Source organism: Rhinolophus ferrumequinum, chromosome 18, assembly GCF_004115265.2.
Source record: "Rhinolophus ferrumequinum isolate MPI-CBG mRhiFer1 chromosome 18, mRhiFer1_v1.p, whole genome shotgun sequence".
Taxonomy (NCBI): domain Eukaryota; kingdom Metazoa; phylum Chordata; class Mammalia; order Chiroptera; family Rhinolophidae; genus Rhinolophus; species Rhinolophus ferrumequinum.
In genome coordinates this window covers 28,631,668-28,648,797 of record NC_046301.1, presented here as the reverse complement: position 1 = coordinate 28,648,797, position 17,130 = coordinate 28,631,668, and the positions used below count along the sequence as shown (strand labels likewise).

The 17,130-nt window shown below is 46.9% G+C and overlaps 1 protein-coding gene across 3 annotated transcripts in view; it reads right to left on the bottom strand.

The window, feature by feature from the left end:
• PTK2B (protein tyrosine kinase 2 beta) overlaps positions 1-17,130 on the bottom strand; it is a 108,985-nt gene that overhangs the window by 52,506 nt on the left and 39,349 nt on the right. The window contains exon 1 of one of the 3 annotated variants that reach the window (XM_033133781.1): positions 7,923-8,060. The exons of the other annotated variants lie outside the window; for them this stretch is intronic. The gene's annotated coding sequence lies outside the window, so the exon portion shown is untranslated. Of the gene's footprint in view, positions 1-7,922; positions 8,061-17,130 lie in introns of those variants that run through there. 3 annotated transcript variants of the gene reach the window in all.

Here is a 17,130-nt window from a genome sequence, read left to right as displayed (position 1 = left end):
GCAGAGACTTAAGGCCACCCCGTTGACTAAATCTGAAGCTCATCATGAGTAACACCCCAGACTTATATGGCCTGGCTGCCCCAAGGACACGAGTTTTAAACCCAGATCCTATGAGTCAGATATGTGTGCACCTTCTCCCTGACATCATGCCACATATCTGACTAGCAGTCCCCTTTCCGTGCTCCCTCAAATCTCGGGCAGAACTTTCAACCCTTGAAACAACGTGTTTTACCCTTGGACTCCCAGAGTCCGCTCTCATGTCTGGTTCCCTCTGTCATCTGGTTCCTGAGAGGCCACGCTTCACTGTTGATTGCCAACTACTAGAGGGCTGGTGACATGGCTGTTCTGCCACCATGCTTTGGAGTTAGTGCCCACCTCTGCCACTGACCAGCCATGATACCTTGAGACATGAGGCCAGAGGGGTCAGAGTTCCCAGACAGCAGTTAGTAGGTAGATCATGGCCTTTGCTATTTCTCCGTGCCCATGGCAAAATAGGAAAAATAAGGACACTGTGGAGAATTCATCATGAAGCCCAATGTATCCCATTTAAAGAGCAGTCTTTCATTCTAACATTATGTCTTTCCAAGTGTTTTGGGGTGTCCAATGCTCATTCACTTATGAAATGACAATGATAGTCTTTGGCAACTGATCATGAAGCTTGACCGCTTGGGGAAGTGAGAGTGGATGCCGGGAGCCCGGGACTAAAAGGCATTGTCTCTAGGACTGAAAATTCTGCCACTTACAAGTGTGATTTGGACAAGGTCACTTGACTAGGGCTTGGTTTCCTCTCTTGAGGTATGAGGCTAACATTACCTATCCTGCAGAACTTTCTGGAGAATCAGAGATCGCTTATGTCAACTCCCTGGCACATGTATATTTGAAATGCCTATGACTTGGCAGAAGAAAGAATCAGAAACCCAATACTCGTCCCCACTTGTCAAAAATGAAGTTGGCCTAGTACGTGGAGGATCAGGTGGCTGTGGCAGCCCCCTTTTACTCCAGTGCACTGAGACTGCTTTTCCAACAACACCTGCCTTCCTCCATCCATCTGCCCACCTGAAAAGATTACCCCTACTCCTACTCTTTGCTCATACATAGGGCCATTGTCTGTCCTGAGAACACCACAGAAACATGGAAAGTAGCCTCACAGGAGACTGGAAAACACCAGCCCTTTGGATCTTATGGAAGCTAGAATGTCACAAGACACACGTTATTTCCACTCCGTTTCTGAGTCACTTCCTCTTGCTGTTTCCACATCAACAAAATGGGGAACACATGCCTTTCCTCTGCAAAGTCCTGCTGAGAGCAGCCACTTAACTAATTGGCAGTGACCTTGCAGTCTCGGGGAGCCAGGCCTGAATTTCTGAACAAGCTGGGCCCTCCTGGCTCCACGCAGCACCTCTGCCCCAGTCTCAGCCCTTTCAGCCACCAGCATCCTGCCAGCTCCTGGGCCTTGCAATCCATCATTTGGCTAATCCCTTACCCTCCTCTTCAAGCATCCCTCCCCATTACCTTGCAAGAGAAGGAATCAGAAAGGTGGTGATTATCACCAGCTATAATTCAATATCATTCAAAAACATTTATTGAGACTCTATCACACTTTCAGCCTGCCACTTGCACACATTACCAACTCAGGATAATTCTGTTGCCAGCATCTGCCAACCTGGAGGCCAGCTGACTTGGGGGGGCTCTCAGGGGGCAGGAGGCGAGCAATGGGGTGCATTAGCCATCTTTCCCTGTTAACAGATCCCTGTTGTCACTAGTTTAACGACTTTGATTCCTGCAGCTGGGCAAATTTTTCTTACCTATGTGAACTCTAGGGTCTGCTGCTTCCCCAACCCTTCAAAAAATCACTCACCTCGCTCCTTATTTGCCAGCTCATGAATGATTTGGCTGGTCTGTTTTTCTGCCTCCTTCCATCCTTCTCCTTACTTCCATCCCTCTCCCCTCCTTTGTTCCCTCTCTCCCTTCCTCTTTCTTCCTTTCCTTCCTTTCTTCCTTCCTTCCTACCTTCCTTCCTTCCTTCCTTCCTCCCTTCCTTCCGTCCTTCCTTCCTCTTTCTTTCCTTCCTTTTCCTCTTCTCCCATTCCCTTCTTTCCACCTTCCTCCTTTCATCTGTACCTCCCCGCCCCTCACTCCACCTCCCTATATTTCGGGAGGCATGCCAGACTCTGGACATACAGAGATCAACACAAGAGGGAAAAGGGTCCCCGTCCACCAGAGACTTACAATCCAGTAAAGAGGAAAAGGATGAAAACAAAACAGTCACAGCATGATATGGGCTCTAACAGGGGTCTAAGGTTGGTGCCAGAGGAGCACAGAGAGGACTTGCAGGGGGACTCAGGAAAAGGTGACACAGCAAGATGGGGAAACCACATGATCTGACATAGGGCTGGCAAGGAGGGTGGTGAGGGGTTGTTGGGAAATGAGATGAGACAGTGGCAACATGCTAAGGAATTTGAACTTCACCCTGTAGAAAAGCAGATTTTCATTTAAAAAACATAAGTCTGGCTCCAGGCGAAAGCACAGGCACGACTTTGGAGGCAGCAGGAGCAGTTCAGATGAGGCTCTGGTATGTGTTTCACAACTGGCAATCCAGGGGAAAGATGATTTGTAGCATTTGCCAATTTCTCTGATGTAAATGTTTCCATTATGGCTGATGTCAGCTATCGATGTGACCTCACTGAGAGTGACTTGGGGAGAAATGGTTGCCGCCAGCCTATGAGAACTGGTTCCAGCACACTACTGCCTGAACAGTGAGAGACCCCGGGGGAGGAGGGCAGATTTCAGAGTCACTTGCCTCAAGCCCACCTCTGACCCTGACATTGTTTGTTCCCAGCAGTAGTACCACCACGCGGCACTTAAGACAGCAAGATACAAGGTGCGTGGAGCACAGAATTTAAAACGTGTGCCTTCCTCTGAGGAGCTCCTGTTACTCTCCATTCTCCTAAATTGTAATTTTCAAACCCACACTCTGTCATCTTTAATCCCAAACTAAATTGTTCCCTAACTTCTCCATTTCGAGTCATGATCTCGGACTTTTCCTTCTCTCCCAGCCTTCAACTTCAATGAATCTCATTTCCCTCTCTGTGTGCATTACAGAGCTGGCTGTTGAGCAGGCAAATTTGGTGACATGACAAATCAACACTTCAGTTGGGTGTTAGACCGAGTTCTTCCCCATTTTCTTGAGGTTAATGAGGAAGCCAGATGACAAGGAGGTGAATTCATAACTGGTGAAATGGTTTCTTCCCACGGCTGCTGGTCAAGTGTCCATATTAATCCGAGGACTGTTGTTTTAACTAGCTTTTGTTCACACCTTTTAATTTGGCATTAAGGAGTTTGTGGTTATCAGACAAGAAGCACCGAGTTGAGCCCAGGATTGGGAGAGAACGTGACTTTCTACACAGGCTGGCAAGACATGCCAAGTGTCACAAAGGCAACTAGTGAACCGGGATAAATGCGAAGTTCTTCATACAGATTAAAGAATATCTTCTTTAGTCTGGGATGAGGAAGATGTGGTTTAGCAACCACATGGATTAAAACCATGGGGCTTAAGCTAACTAACTCACTGTTAGTCACTATGATATGGCTGCCAAAAAAATTTCTGCAGTATTGGGGTTACCAGAATACCCCTAAAATAAGGACCATGATTTCTCCTGGGGCCCTGCACAGACGTGACCACAACTACCTACTGCCAGCCTAAGGCCCCACAGTTGGAGAAGCTGAGTTCTAGAATGAGGACCTTCAGAGCCCTCGGAGCTTGGAGACTTTTTCACATGATGCAGACCCTGAAAACTAAAGGGAGAGGGGAGTCCTGACAAGTGATGATGGATTAGTGGTTTCAAATGGTTGTAGGGCTGCCGTGCAACAGGTGGACCCAACTCCTTCATCCAAGTCAAGGCTAAAAAAATGTGCAACAGACAGGAGGGAGGAGGGTCTCTATGTTTGTATCCCTTTCTAGAGTATTGGCAGCCTTGCTATTTTGCTGATGTCTCCCAAGGCAGATATCACTCTCCTTTGGAGAACAAGGAAAAGTGACTGAGCAGCTTGCCTAGGGTCACCTCTGTTAAGTGGTGGAGGTAGGACCAGACTCAGATTTTTCATCTGAACCCAACAAACACAGCCTACAGCCCAAGTCCCATTAGTGAGCTTGTCACTCTGGGCTTTGTCTCTACACATCAAGGTTATTTCTGTGCCAGAGAGGATAGCTCAGAACACTGCTTTCCTGACGTGGCTCCCAGAATTCTGCTCAAACAGAAATTTACACATAAGCTCATCAGTTTCTAGCCATGCAGCACTAAAAGGAATACCAGCCTTTTGATATATTAGTATGTGTAATATTGATGGCAATGTAGAATTTGTTGTCTTTTATGATACATTTAATAAACAGAAAATATTGACGACAAAAAGAAAACTCAGGCAGTTTTGTTTGTTTGTTTTTCAATCAAAAAGTACAAACCCAAGTCTAATAGTAGAGGTGTTGTCCCCTCGTCTACTACCACCCTGAAAATAACTAAGCCATCATCTTGAACAAGCTTCTCCACCTGCCAATCCCCAATCTGCTACTCTTTGCAAATCCAGTATATATTACAAATTTGCTTTATGTAAACAGATACCAAAGCCATTCAACATGATGATGCCCCCCATCTGTACACAGCGTAATCAGCTTTCATTTTAACGCGAATTGGGTAAAACAGCAATTTTGATGCCCCGTCAAGCAAACCGGATGCCACCTGCGTGTGAAAACACTTGGGAAAATTAAAAATAGATGGAGAAATCCTCAGCAGTTAAAAATGCTAAGGAAAACAACTTAGAGGTACCAGTGCGAACCTTTTAAACAAGCCAAGACACTGTGAGAAAAGGAATAAAATCTTATGTTGATGAGCTGGAAATGAAACAGGTAAAAGGGCCAGTTGATTCAGAACTGGCTTGCTGAAGAGCAAATTGGTTAAATATAACAACTCACAGGTGTTGACCTGGTTCCCCAACTTTGGTAAATACCCCCCACGTATCTAAAGGGGTGGGCATGGATTATTTGCACAGATATGTTCATAGCTGTACTATTTATAATAAATGGCGAGATAGTAAAACCAGAACAAAATGCTCAGGAGGAAATCTAAGCAATATCAGTAATGACAAACTCTGATAACATGAACTGTGATAATACATGGAAATATTTATATAAAAATGTTAAATGACAGGGAATGGAGTTGACATAACTGTTTATAAATGTGTAAAAATGCCTCTATATTTAAATTACATACAATTAAAAGCTGTAAGTTCTTTTACTGTCACATTGATTAAATATATTTTTTTTAAAAATTAATAAGAGCTTTTGCAAGGATAGTAGCCTGCCCTCTTTCCACCGTCTCCTTCTAACTCCTCTTCGGACACAGTCTTCCTTTCTGGACTCTCCATATAGCCCAGAGTGTGGCCAATCTTCTTACCCTACAGCCAGACTAGAGAACAAAGAGGTCCCTAAAATCTAGATGTCTGGATCCTACCCAAAATCAAAATTGGGGTGGTTAGGGTAGAGAGATATCTCAATACAATCTGCCAAGACGACCCTAGGACTACAAGAAAGCGATCCTCAACTCCAGGCTGTCTTCCAAGAGACTAGAGCGACTGCAGCACCTCCCGGGGGTCTTTGGCCCACTTTGACCGGATTCCCCTCCATCTCTGAGACCATGTGCATGTGTCCTCCTTCTTCCTGCACCCATGCATGCCGCCAAAGGGCTCACTTCTGAGAGCTAACAGCAGGTAACACAGAGCACATCTTTACACGGACCCTGGGCCAGCACTTCACCTGCGCGATGAGCTGGTCGGTCCTAATAACAAACCTACCAAGCAGGCACTCTTATCAAGCATCTCACAGATGAGGTGACTGAAGCTGAGCAAAGAGACATCCCGAAGGTCACACAGCAAGAGAGAGCAGACCTGATTCAAACAGAATCTGAGGGGCTCCAGGTGTGGTCTTGACTGTCACACTCTGCAAAAATCTAGAGCCAAAAAGGAGGCCTCCACCCATAGCCACCCCTGGGTAATGTCCTCTGGGCTTGGAATTCTCCTGGAGAGAAGAGTGGACTGTTGGACCTGAAACATCACCTCACACAGCACTTGATTTACTGGCTTCTTCATTCTGGCTGTATGCACACGTATCTATGTAGATATTGACAAAGATTCTCTCCAATTGACCAGATTTCAATCAGACTCCCCTGAGCTCTCGAACCTCAGCTTCTGTCTCTGTCCTTATAGAGTCCAGCTTTAGCAAAAATCCTGCTCAGTGGGTTCAGCCAGAATTCTCCAACATCTATAGCTGATTACCCTCGATTTCTGATCAAATGTCTCACACCCCTTCCGCCCCCACCCCCACCCCGGCCATCCCCTAGGTAATATCTGACCACTTTGGCCTGCTTCCAGCAAGAATTCGGTTAGGTCAATTTAGACAAGAATTATCCTCTCAGCAATTTTCCATCTATTCACCCCCACCCTGCTTCTTGGCTAAAAATCCTCACTTTCCCTTGTTTTATTTCAATTTAATGCCTGTACTGCAAAATCCTATTGTAGTAGCCCGCTGAAGAAAGTCTGCTTTACTGTTCTTTAACAAGTGTCTGAATAATTTTTCTTTAACAACATACACATAGGTATATGTACATATCCCAAGCCACCTCTATTTTTAAATAACATCCCAGGTGATTCTAATACATACCCCGTGGGGGTAGAGAATAGCTAGCTGGTTTGGTCCTTGTTTCACTGGAGAGCATTGAGTTTCAGAGAGACTGCAATGTGAGGACTCTCGGCTGGAACCCAGGCCCCAGTATATGTGATCGACAAATATTGGTGCAGCGACGGATCTCAGTGAGTTACGATTCTTAAATGCAGGTGTGTCCGAGTCCCTCATTGCAGAGCACTGTAGTGGTTTCTGTTTTAATTTCTAGTTACCCAAGCCCATTTTGGGGAAATGGACAGAAAGAAGACAAACAAGTGGTTTCAATTTTCCACAGCTCAGAAAATCAGAAAATTTGGGGGAACTCTGGTCGTTTAAAACTCCAGCCAAGGTACTTCCAAGGAAGGGGAACATTGAGTGCAGTGGCAAGGGATTCCCCAGCTCATATCTCTTCTCTCACAATCTTCCCAACCACTACTCAAACTATGGTAGGATTTTTTTTCTTCCCTGGTTAGAAAAACAAAATAAAATACTAAGGGAAAACCCAACCCCAAATTTCCTGAGCCTGAAAGGTAGCAAAATTAGTTATCCTTTTAAAAGAACTATGGAAGAGAAAGATCTCCTGGACCCAAAGTCAGGTTTAAAACTTACAGCCAGGTGGCCAAGCTAGGCTGGGAAGGAACTGACTCTTAGGGTCCCCTTTGGGTCAGAGTAGGAGGCCCTGAAAATGGGAGTTGAAGGACAGATGACTCAACAATGTGCCATGGGAAGGAAGGGAGGGAGGAAGGAAGGAAGGAAGGAAAGAAAGAAGGGAGGGAGGAAGTGAGGGAGGGAGGGAGGAATGGAGGAAGGCGGGAAGGAAAGAAGGGAGAGGGAGAGAGAGAAAGGAAAGGGAAAAAACATAGTGTTTCCCCATAATTCTGTTTTCCTCAACCAGGTACAGAACTTCCCTCATAAATTAATTTCTGTCTATCCTAAAGGTAATTGATAAGGAGACTACTTAGGCAGATGCAATTAAAGTAATATGAAAACTCCAAAGATTATATGAATATTTGCTACACGAATATGCTCCCATGGTTACAACTGGGTTGTATGCAGAAAGGGAGACACGGAAAATACTACGAACAGTTGTAGTAGAGAGGGAATTAACTTTGCCTTTTAAAGGGTTTGGTTTCAATGATAAATACTTCTCAAGAATCACTTTGGCCACCTCATTTGACCCAAGCCTGAGAATACCCCGGACCCCACTACCTACCTCCAGCCTCAAGCACTTATATTTCCCAGCAGCCAAGTAGAGAAGGGGGCAATGTCAGGATCCTGGGCTTTAGTTCTGTAAAAATCATGACTCCAGCTCCCCCATATCAGATATAAGGCGGTGTTCAGCCTAATGGTTCTTGGCCTTCCTTTAGCTCTTCTTTCACTGAGGTTTTTGAAGTACACAGGAAGTCTGAGAAAACAAGCAGCAGCCCACTTCTGCATACCTTCACCACAGACACGAGGCAGGAGGGAGGGAGAGAGAGCACAGCAGAACCCAGAAAGTGCCCTGTGACAGAGGAGCGGCCAAGGGGACTGTGTCCCGGTGGGCCCTCACGGCACAGTGGGAGCGAGCAGAAATGGATGGATGGCAGGGCCGTGTAGGTGTCATGTCCACAGCCAGGTCTTCAAGAAGCCCCAGATGAATCCAGTTCTACCACTCTTCTTCTTTTGTGGACTGGGAGTTTTCTGGTGACCTCACGTACACACACAAACTCTATCGCCTTTAAATTCTTTTGAATCACATCCAACTTCCATGCCAGAAAGATACTTAGATAACGCGGCCTCACCAAGTCACCTCATCTGTCCGGACTTCATGTTTATCATCTAAAACGTGAGGGGATTGGGTGAGAGAAAGGTGTTTCCCACAAAGTCTTGAGCATGAATATTTCAAACTGTTAAACGTGATCGCCTGCCTTGTTCCTGAGGTAGTTTAATTCTTCACTGTTTGGCTGAAAATGCTTCAACGTTTGCAGAACCTCCCCCCAGCACCCCAACACCAAACACCTATCAGTGGCCCAGAATTCAAGGTTAAAGCCACTGGACCAGATTAGATGCTACCCAAAGTGCCCTCTTTGATCTAAAATTCTGGGAGCTAAAATCATTAGCCACAAGGAGAGACCCTGCGTCCTTGAGGGAGAAATGAGAGCTCTAAGAAAAAAATGTGAGGGACGGGGATGTAGTTGGGAAGAAAAAGAAGAATGTGGGATATTGATAAGAAAAAAAAAGGTAATAACTAAGATTATATGAGTGAACTCACTGGTGGTGGGAACCTGAGCTGAAGGGACTTATAAATGATCTATTTTTACCTCCTTTGTTTCACAGATGAGGAAATTGAGGTCAGAGATGTCAAGGCGGAAATCTTGACTGTGGCGAACAGAGCAGGACCCTTTGGTGGGGAACAATCACAGGACTGAAGGGCCTGAGTCTTTGTCAGGAGGCCCGTCTCACCCAAAGTAAATGCCCTCCTGGGTGCTGGAGTCCAGGTGATTCCTACGGACTGACTATGCAGAGGATGCCAGCCAGGTACAGAGTCAAACAGAAAAGGAGGTCTTTGTCTTCTGGAACCTTCCAAAGCTACATCCAACACCTCCCTGGTCTTTACCTCGCCCTGCTTACTGTGGACTGCCCTCTTGGGAGAAGCTTCTTCCTGCCAGAGCCAACATGCTCGGCTGCCCAGAAAGGAAGTCTACATTTTAATGGCGGCCTGAAGTAGAAATACTCTCTGGTCACACATGCAGTTACAGGTGACAGTTCACAAAGCACTTGCCCTTTTCGCCTTCCTCCTCTCTCTGGAGGTGGTGCTGGCCCCTTTATTGGGGAGGGGACACTGGTTCAGAAAGGTATAGGTCATTCCACACCAGGACCACCTGCTGCCCATACACATTTTAATGCCAACCTCAGGAGAAGCCCATAGAAATCAGTTTGGATGAGCTATGCTGACAGCAGCGATGACAACCAGACACCTCCAGAGGCCACTCGGGGGGCAGACAAGCCTCCGAGGGGGGGGGGGGCTGCCCAGACTTGCCTGGCTACAGCCTGTCCCACAGCTCTCTGGGTGTAGACTTAGGTTCTCAGGACTTTAGAGCTTCACTTTATGGGCTGTGAGGGTCACATACCCCTGGAACTTCTCCCACAGCCTTGCAGTCACAGCTGAGGCTCCAGGTGGATGCTCAGTCTGAACTCTGGTTCCTGTTCAGCCTTGAGCCAAGGTGGCAACCATGTCCCCCTTTGTCCCCGCATTGCCAGCTGAGCAGACTAACCTCCCACTCGAGGGTTCTATTCTGAGCTGTCAACATAACCATCATTTGTCAAGCACCTAATTGCACATGGCTGTGTGCCAGGTGAGGAGAATAAAGAACCCAGAACACAGGCTTCCCTGCTCGCTGCTGCAGCCCACGGCCCTTCTGGGCACAAACAGGTCGTATGGGCAGAATACTGAACCAGACATGGATGGACATGGTGCACGTAGTATCTACAGCTGTACGCACAAAGTGGGGAGTGGGGCTAAGTGCATAATTGGGGGAGGGAGGAGAGACCACCATGGGAGAAGTGCGCAGGGCAGAGGGAAGAAAATAGCCCAGGAGGCAGGGTATGAACTTCTTATGTTGAAGCCCGAACCCCCAAGACCTCAGACTGTGACTGCATTTGGAGATGGGGCCTTTTAAGTGGTGATTATGGTAAAAGGAGGCTGTTGGGGTGGGCCCTAACCCAATGTGACCGGTGTCCTTATCAGAAGAGGAAATTTGGACACACAGAGAAACACCAGCTGCGTGCAGAGAAAAGACCTCATGAGCACACAGTGAAGGCAGCTGTCTGCAAGCGGAAAGAGGCCTCAGAAGAAACCAACTCTGCTGACACCTTGACCTTGGACTTCCAGCCTCCACGCTGTGAGAAATACGTGCTTGCTGTTTAAGCCTCCCAGTCTGTGGTGTCTTGCTGTGGAGGCCTGGGTTGTGGTTCCCATCCTTCCCTACCTGTTAGCAGCTGTGACCTTAACAAGTCATTTCAGCTCTGTAGTTCCTCCCCCACTGCCTCTGCCGTGAGGCGCTAATGCTTCACCCCCATGAACCAGCCCAGATGATCAGAACATTGTAGGATTTGGCATCGCCCAGTTTGGTGGTTTCCAAAACTTGAGTGCCCCTCCGGGGAGACTGTTACAAATACAGGTGGCCTACTCTAGAACTTCTGGTCAGAGCAAGCAGGTGGAGCAAAGGGATAGGAATCTTTACTTTAGCAGGAAGGACGACATACAGCAGGTTGGGAACGACTGGATCACAGTTGGTAAGGCTGACGCCAGGAGGGGAGTAAGCTGCCCAAGTGAGACACTTTGTGCAGGGCAAACAAAGCCGGGGCCTGTGGGAGGTCTTCCCGTCCCAGGCGACGTCCAGTTCTAAGACCCGGATTCTAAGTCTTCTTTGTGTGTCCAGGACAGAGTAGGGGGAGTCAGGAGAGTCTGACTCCCTCCTCACCGCCCACCCCACCCCTGTCTTCCTACTGCCCTGAAACCCCAGAGGCTGCAGGTAGAAGCATTTCCTAGACTATGTTATCCCATCGTGGACTGTCATGGATGAAGGTCCCGTGCCCGCTGCTCTAGGCCCTTCTAACCGCATGACATGGCCAAAAGACACTGGCTCTAGGCTCTGCTCTGCAACTGACCCTAAGCCTTTAAATAGGTTGGTTTACCCGTCTGGGCCCAGCGTCCCCTCTGTACAAAGAGGGAGTAAGGCTGGACCCTTGAGTTGCTTGCGGCTCAGATGTGCTATGTGATTACAGCGCCCTAGGGCCTAAAGGACACGTAGACGTGATTTTGTCCTGTGCTCTCCTCCTGGTGCACGTAGAGAAATGGATCCCCTCAACCCTCAGGCATGTGGGCAGGACCTTGTAATAAGCATGCTTTCTAGTTTCTGTATTTGGTACTTTGACCTCTGGGGCCCCGCTAACCCTAGAGGGACAGCTCCGACCTGTGCTAGCCAGTTCTTTCATGTGCAAACCAGTCAATCCAGAGCTCACACCCTCCACCACCTCCTTTTTCAGCTCTCACACTCTGGGCCACTATTCTCCTGCTCTAATCACCCAAAGGCCACCAGGTACCAGACAACAAGTGACAGGCCCTGTGTCCCAGGAACCACTGAGATTATCCAGACTAGCCTATCCGAAACCTGTTTACCCTGCCTTACCTGTTCTGTCCCAAGAAAACCACATTAAATGCTCTTGTCCACATTTCCCCCTCTCCCTCTGCCTCCGGACTGACCCTGGTGTTTGCCCATGTGGCCCTGTTTCTAGGGACCTGTGCGTATCAGCTGCTTCCTTCATGACAATCCTCCCTGAATCTGTGTGTCTTACCGTACCTGTTTCAAACAAATCCCAGGTCCCCTCAAACAGGCCTGCTGTGGCCCGAGCCTCTGGGCCTGTGTGTAACCGCTTTGGAGGTTCAAATCCCCTCCAGTCTACCTATATTTTCATTATCTGCATGTACCACACATGAAAAAGGTTTGGAACTCCTGATCCAGTCCACCTCCAGTCTAATAACTGAATCCTTTCTGTAGGCCTTGCTGTCTTGTGCATCAGGCCTTTCTACTTCTAAGGCACTGTCAGTGTTGAAAAAGTCTGCAGTATGTTCACAGCAGATTGGCTTTCTCACTGCTGTTGGTCCCTGGTTGGACTTCCACCCCCTGGGGACATTCAGAAGTGGTTCAATCCCACTTCAGGATGACATCCCTTCAGCTATTTAAAAGCAGCTCTTTGTTCCCCTAGGGGCATTTCTCCTCCTGTCTAAACACTCCCAGTTCCTTCAGTGTGCCTCAGAAGTCAAGAGTCATGCTTTTCATGATTCTGTGGTTCTAGAGGTTTCCATGCCAAGGCCCATGTCTAAGTGTCAAGCTTGCAGGAGAAGAAAAGACTCCCTGACCCCAAAAGATGCCTGACTTCCATGCAACCACGTCTGGGTTTTCATGAGATTCTGAATGTGAAATCTCTTAATTTTTAAATGTCGCTACAAACTTACAGAACATGATATGGAGGGAGCAGCTGCTGGTTCCCCTGCTAGCCACTCACCCAAGACCAATCTCCTCCGGGATGGCTTCGCTATGTTTTAGTTGGAAAGAACTAAGTGGAGAGATGCTTTCCCACCCCTACCCAAGGCTCTTCCCAGACAAGAACCCTGGATGGTCTACGGTCCTGGGGGTCACTTAGGAGCAGCTTGTCAGAGAAGTTTGTGAGGGCAGCAGGGGTAGATCTCCGACGCACACTTGGCACACAGCCTCATACTGCTCCCCACGCCTGCTCTCACAAGGAGATAACATAGCATGCTGTTGACATGCTCCCATTGGGATGCTCAGGTTACGTGTCTTTTGCCCTAAAGCCGGGGCAGAAGTAACAGACATGAATGCAGCGGGTCAGGCATGGGTGGTGGAGACTAAGCTAACAAGAGAACCAGTACCCAGGGTCGGGGACAGCCCCAGCTCAGATACCTGACCCCCACATGACCACTTCTCCTAGATTTTCATGAGAAACTGGAAATTCAGATTGTAATGTGAACTCTTTCATTTTTAAATGTTGACACAAATTTACAACACATAGTATAAACTCACGAAACCACGTCTTTGGATTGGGTTGAGTCCTAGGACAACTAGTTTGCATCCCGTCCCAACCCTAGCCAGGGTTACCCTTCCCTTCGGGATAGGGTGGCCACTTAGCTCTTCCCCAAGGTCTTTCTCAGCTACCACATCCTCCAACCATGGTGCCCTGTGCTGGATAATTTTATATGTCAACTTGATTAGGCCACGGGATACCAAAATATTTAGTCAGAGATTATTCTGGGTGTTTCTATAAGGGTATTTTTGTATGAGGTTAACATTTGACTAGATATACTGAGTAAAGTAGATTGCCCTCCGCAGTGTGGGTGGGCTCATGCCATCGGGGGAGGGATATGCCATCGGGGGAAGGATAATAGAACGAAAGGCTGACCTCTGGAATAAAAGAGAATTCTTCCTGCCTGATGGCCTTTGAAGTAGGACATTGGCTTTTTCCTACCATTTAAACTTGAACTAAAATATCGACTCTGCCTGCGTCTCGAGACTGCTGGCCTTTATTCTTGAACTATACCCCTGTCTCTCCTTCATCTCCAGCTTTCCCACTGCAGATCTTGGGACTTGTCAACCTCCATAATCCCATGAGCCAATTCCTTATATTCAATCTCTTTATACATATACACACACATATATGCATCATTTATATGTATCAGATATTTAGGATACATATGCATACATACAGAGGGTGCCAAAAAATGTATACACATTTTAAGAAAGGAGAACTGTATTAAAATTGTAATACTCAACATATACCGATAACAAAAGATGAATACAAGTCATATTTGACTTCTGCAATTACAGGAGGTGCTCAAAGTGGTTACCGTCAGTGTCCTGACACTTCTGATTACGGCAAACTACTGCTTGAGCAACACTGACCAAAGTGTCCACTTGTATACATTTTTTTGGCACCCCTGGGATATACATATATATCCTATTGGTTCTGTTTCTCTGGGACTCTTTGACTAATGTGGTCTCCTATCTGAACGAGAGCTACAAATCTGAAGAAGTTAAACATTTTATGGAGTGAAAACACATTTTCTTGTTCTCTGCCTGACCATTTATACCATATTTTTAGTGTTGAGCATAATAACAACTACCATTTATCAAGCGCTTTTTGGTGCATCAACATGATGTTAATATATATATATACACACACACACACACACACACACACACACACACAGAGGGTGCCAAAAAATGTATACATATTTTAAGCAAGGAAAAAACTGTATTAAAATTATGCTGATGGTAACCACTTTGAGCACCTCCTGTAATTGCAGAAGTCAAACGTAACTTGTATTCATCTTTTGCTATTGGTATATATTGAGTATTACAATTTTAAGTTTTTTCTGTTCTTAAATTGTGTATACATTTTTTGGAGATATATATATATATATATATATATATATATATATATATATATAAAATTTTCTTATTTAATCCACACAACGCCTTGTTCCCTTATCAGAACACATAGGTATCATGAGAACGGGGACCGTACCAGTCCTTCCCACCACTGTATGCTCATACTTGGACCAGTGCTTGGCCAGGAGGAGATGCTCACTACATTATGCCTGAATTAAGGAATGGACTGTTCTTTAAAAGAGATACTCTTAATATCCTCATAGTACAGATGAGGAAATGGAATCTCAGAGACACTTAAATAACCAGCCCGAGGTCACAGGGTTAAGAAATGGTGGAGCTGAGACACAACCCCAAGTTCTCTTGAATTCAAAACCCACATTCTTGATCCTCGGCCCCCTCCCACAGTGCATGGGAAAGTGAGACCCATGTCCAGTGCCTGACCTTGACGTTCACACTTATAAGTTATTACGACACACTTGACTTACAACGCTCTCAGCCAATGGGGGTGCCTAGAGTGTGACTCCCTCACAGCTCAGCACCCCACACCCATCCCTACAGCAACAGCTCTGCTACTAGGCCATCCACTGAGGTTTCTAAAGATTAATTTGAGAGTGTAACCACAGTTTCATATTTAAAAATAAAACAAATGCTAAAAAGAGGAAACCTACTCAGGGAACTTGACTTGTCCCCTTTTCTCAGAGCTGCTTCAGATGAAGGAGGAGATGGTTTGGTCTAATACGCAGACCGAGAGGCCAGACCAAAAGGTGATTGAAATGAGGCTGACCATCTTGGTCCTGGGCAGGAAGAAGGTTTTGAGGAAATGTGCACAATTTCTAGAAACTACCACCCCCTTACCTTCTGCCTCTCTAATCCCATGTGGGTCAAACCACATAGCAGGTGGCAGATACAGGACTGATGGTGAATGGAGTTAGGTAGAGCTCACAAAAGGGAAAATGAAGCAAGCACACGAAAGAGGCAGGAGAGGGGAGTGGGTGAAGGCCGTGGAGGAAGGGCCCCAGACAGACCAGAACGGAGGTAAGAGGCTGGCACAACCATGGATGAACTGTCAGGCCCATTGCGGGTACAAGGCATAACATGGGATGATCAATAATTTGGTTTGAATGTGGCCACACACACGAGTCTCTTCATTCTCTTCTTACTCACCAGACCCTCCAACCTCCAGGTAACCAGATGGTATCCCTAATTGCCTTGATCCCTCATGGAAGCCATTTCAGTCATAAATACACCTGGTACCCCACATGAGTTCTGTCAGAAACAACAGTCTGGTTTCTCTTCCTCTCTCGGCAACATCAAGCTCCCATTTCAATGATTTCTGTACAACCCCGCCATTCTGATAACGACATAGTAAGGTATGAGGAACACTCCATGGTCAGGGTGCTGTTACCCTAACCCCCAGGAGCTCTGAGACTCTGAGCACTGCATATCCCCATCAGGGACCTCAGCTTCACCAAGTATGAGGGGTGCACCAGCTCTTACATTCTTTAGCTTAAGTCCTTAATTTACGAACACCTGTGTCACTTGACATTGAGTTCTTTGCAGGCCCTGCCTGGCAAGCACCTGGCCATAGCAGGACCCATACCTGCCTGGGAGGGGAGCCTGTGATTGTAAGATGGTAGAAAGAGAGCAACAGGCTCTGAGTGAGACAGAAGGGGTCTTAGAGGGGAAAGTGGAGGTTGCAAAACATTGGGAAGGGAATAAAGAGGAGAGGATACTCGTTTCTTCTTTTATCCCAATATCACAGCTCTGTTTATTCTGAGAGGCAACCAGCTGCAGCTCCAAAATAGATATGCTGAGAAATGCCTCTAATGACAGAGAGAGCTTCTGCAGGAACCAAGGTTAGAACAGCCCTTTTCAAGGGATGGGAGCAGAGAAGAGCCTGAAAGGGAGACACTCCTGGGTGCTTCTGCCACTCCTACCCTGCTGGCTGCCCTCCTTCTCCCTCCCAGACCAAGGCAGCAGTGGTTCTTTCCAGAGTCTCCAGGGCACCGAGCTGACTGACTACAGAACAGAGTATGGCCCTGCAGTGGCTTGCAGGCCCCAGTGAGTGTGATCAGCTCTACCCTGACAGGGAGTCTCATGCCCAGGTGGACAGATGGCTTTCTTCTCCCCAGACCTGAAAATCCTTTCCTAGAAGCTTTTCTGAATGCAGAAAAGTTAATAAGACAACCCACTAGAACCAGGGAATTTGTTAAGCATACTTGGTTGAGAGTTTGTGTGTGTACACGTGCAGGCACAAAGAAAAAATGCACAGAATGGAGTTAAAACAGGCAAGGAAGACTTTATTCAAGATTATTGTAATAGGGGAGAGAGCTTGAACTCATCTCCAGATACAATAGGGGCAGCTGAAGGTTGATAGCCGATAGGTAAGGTGAGGGAATCAGTGGGTGGAAATCACTACGAGGAACTTGGTTAGGTATCCAGGGTGCGGGTATTTGTACTGAACTGAGCTTG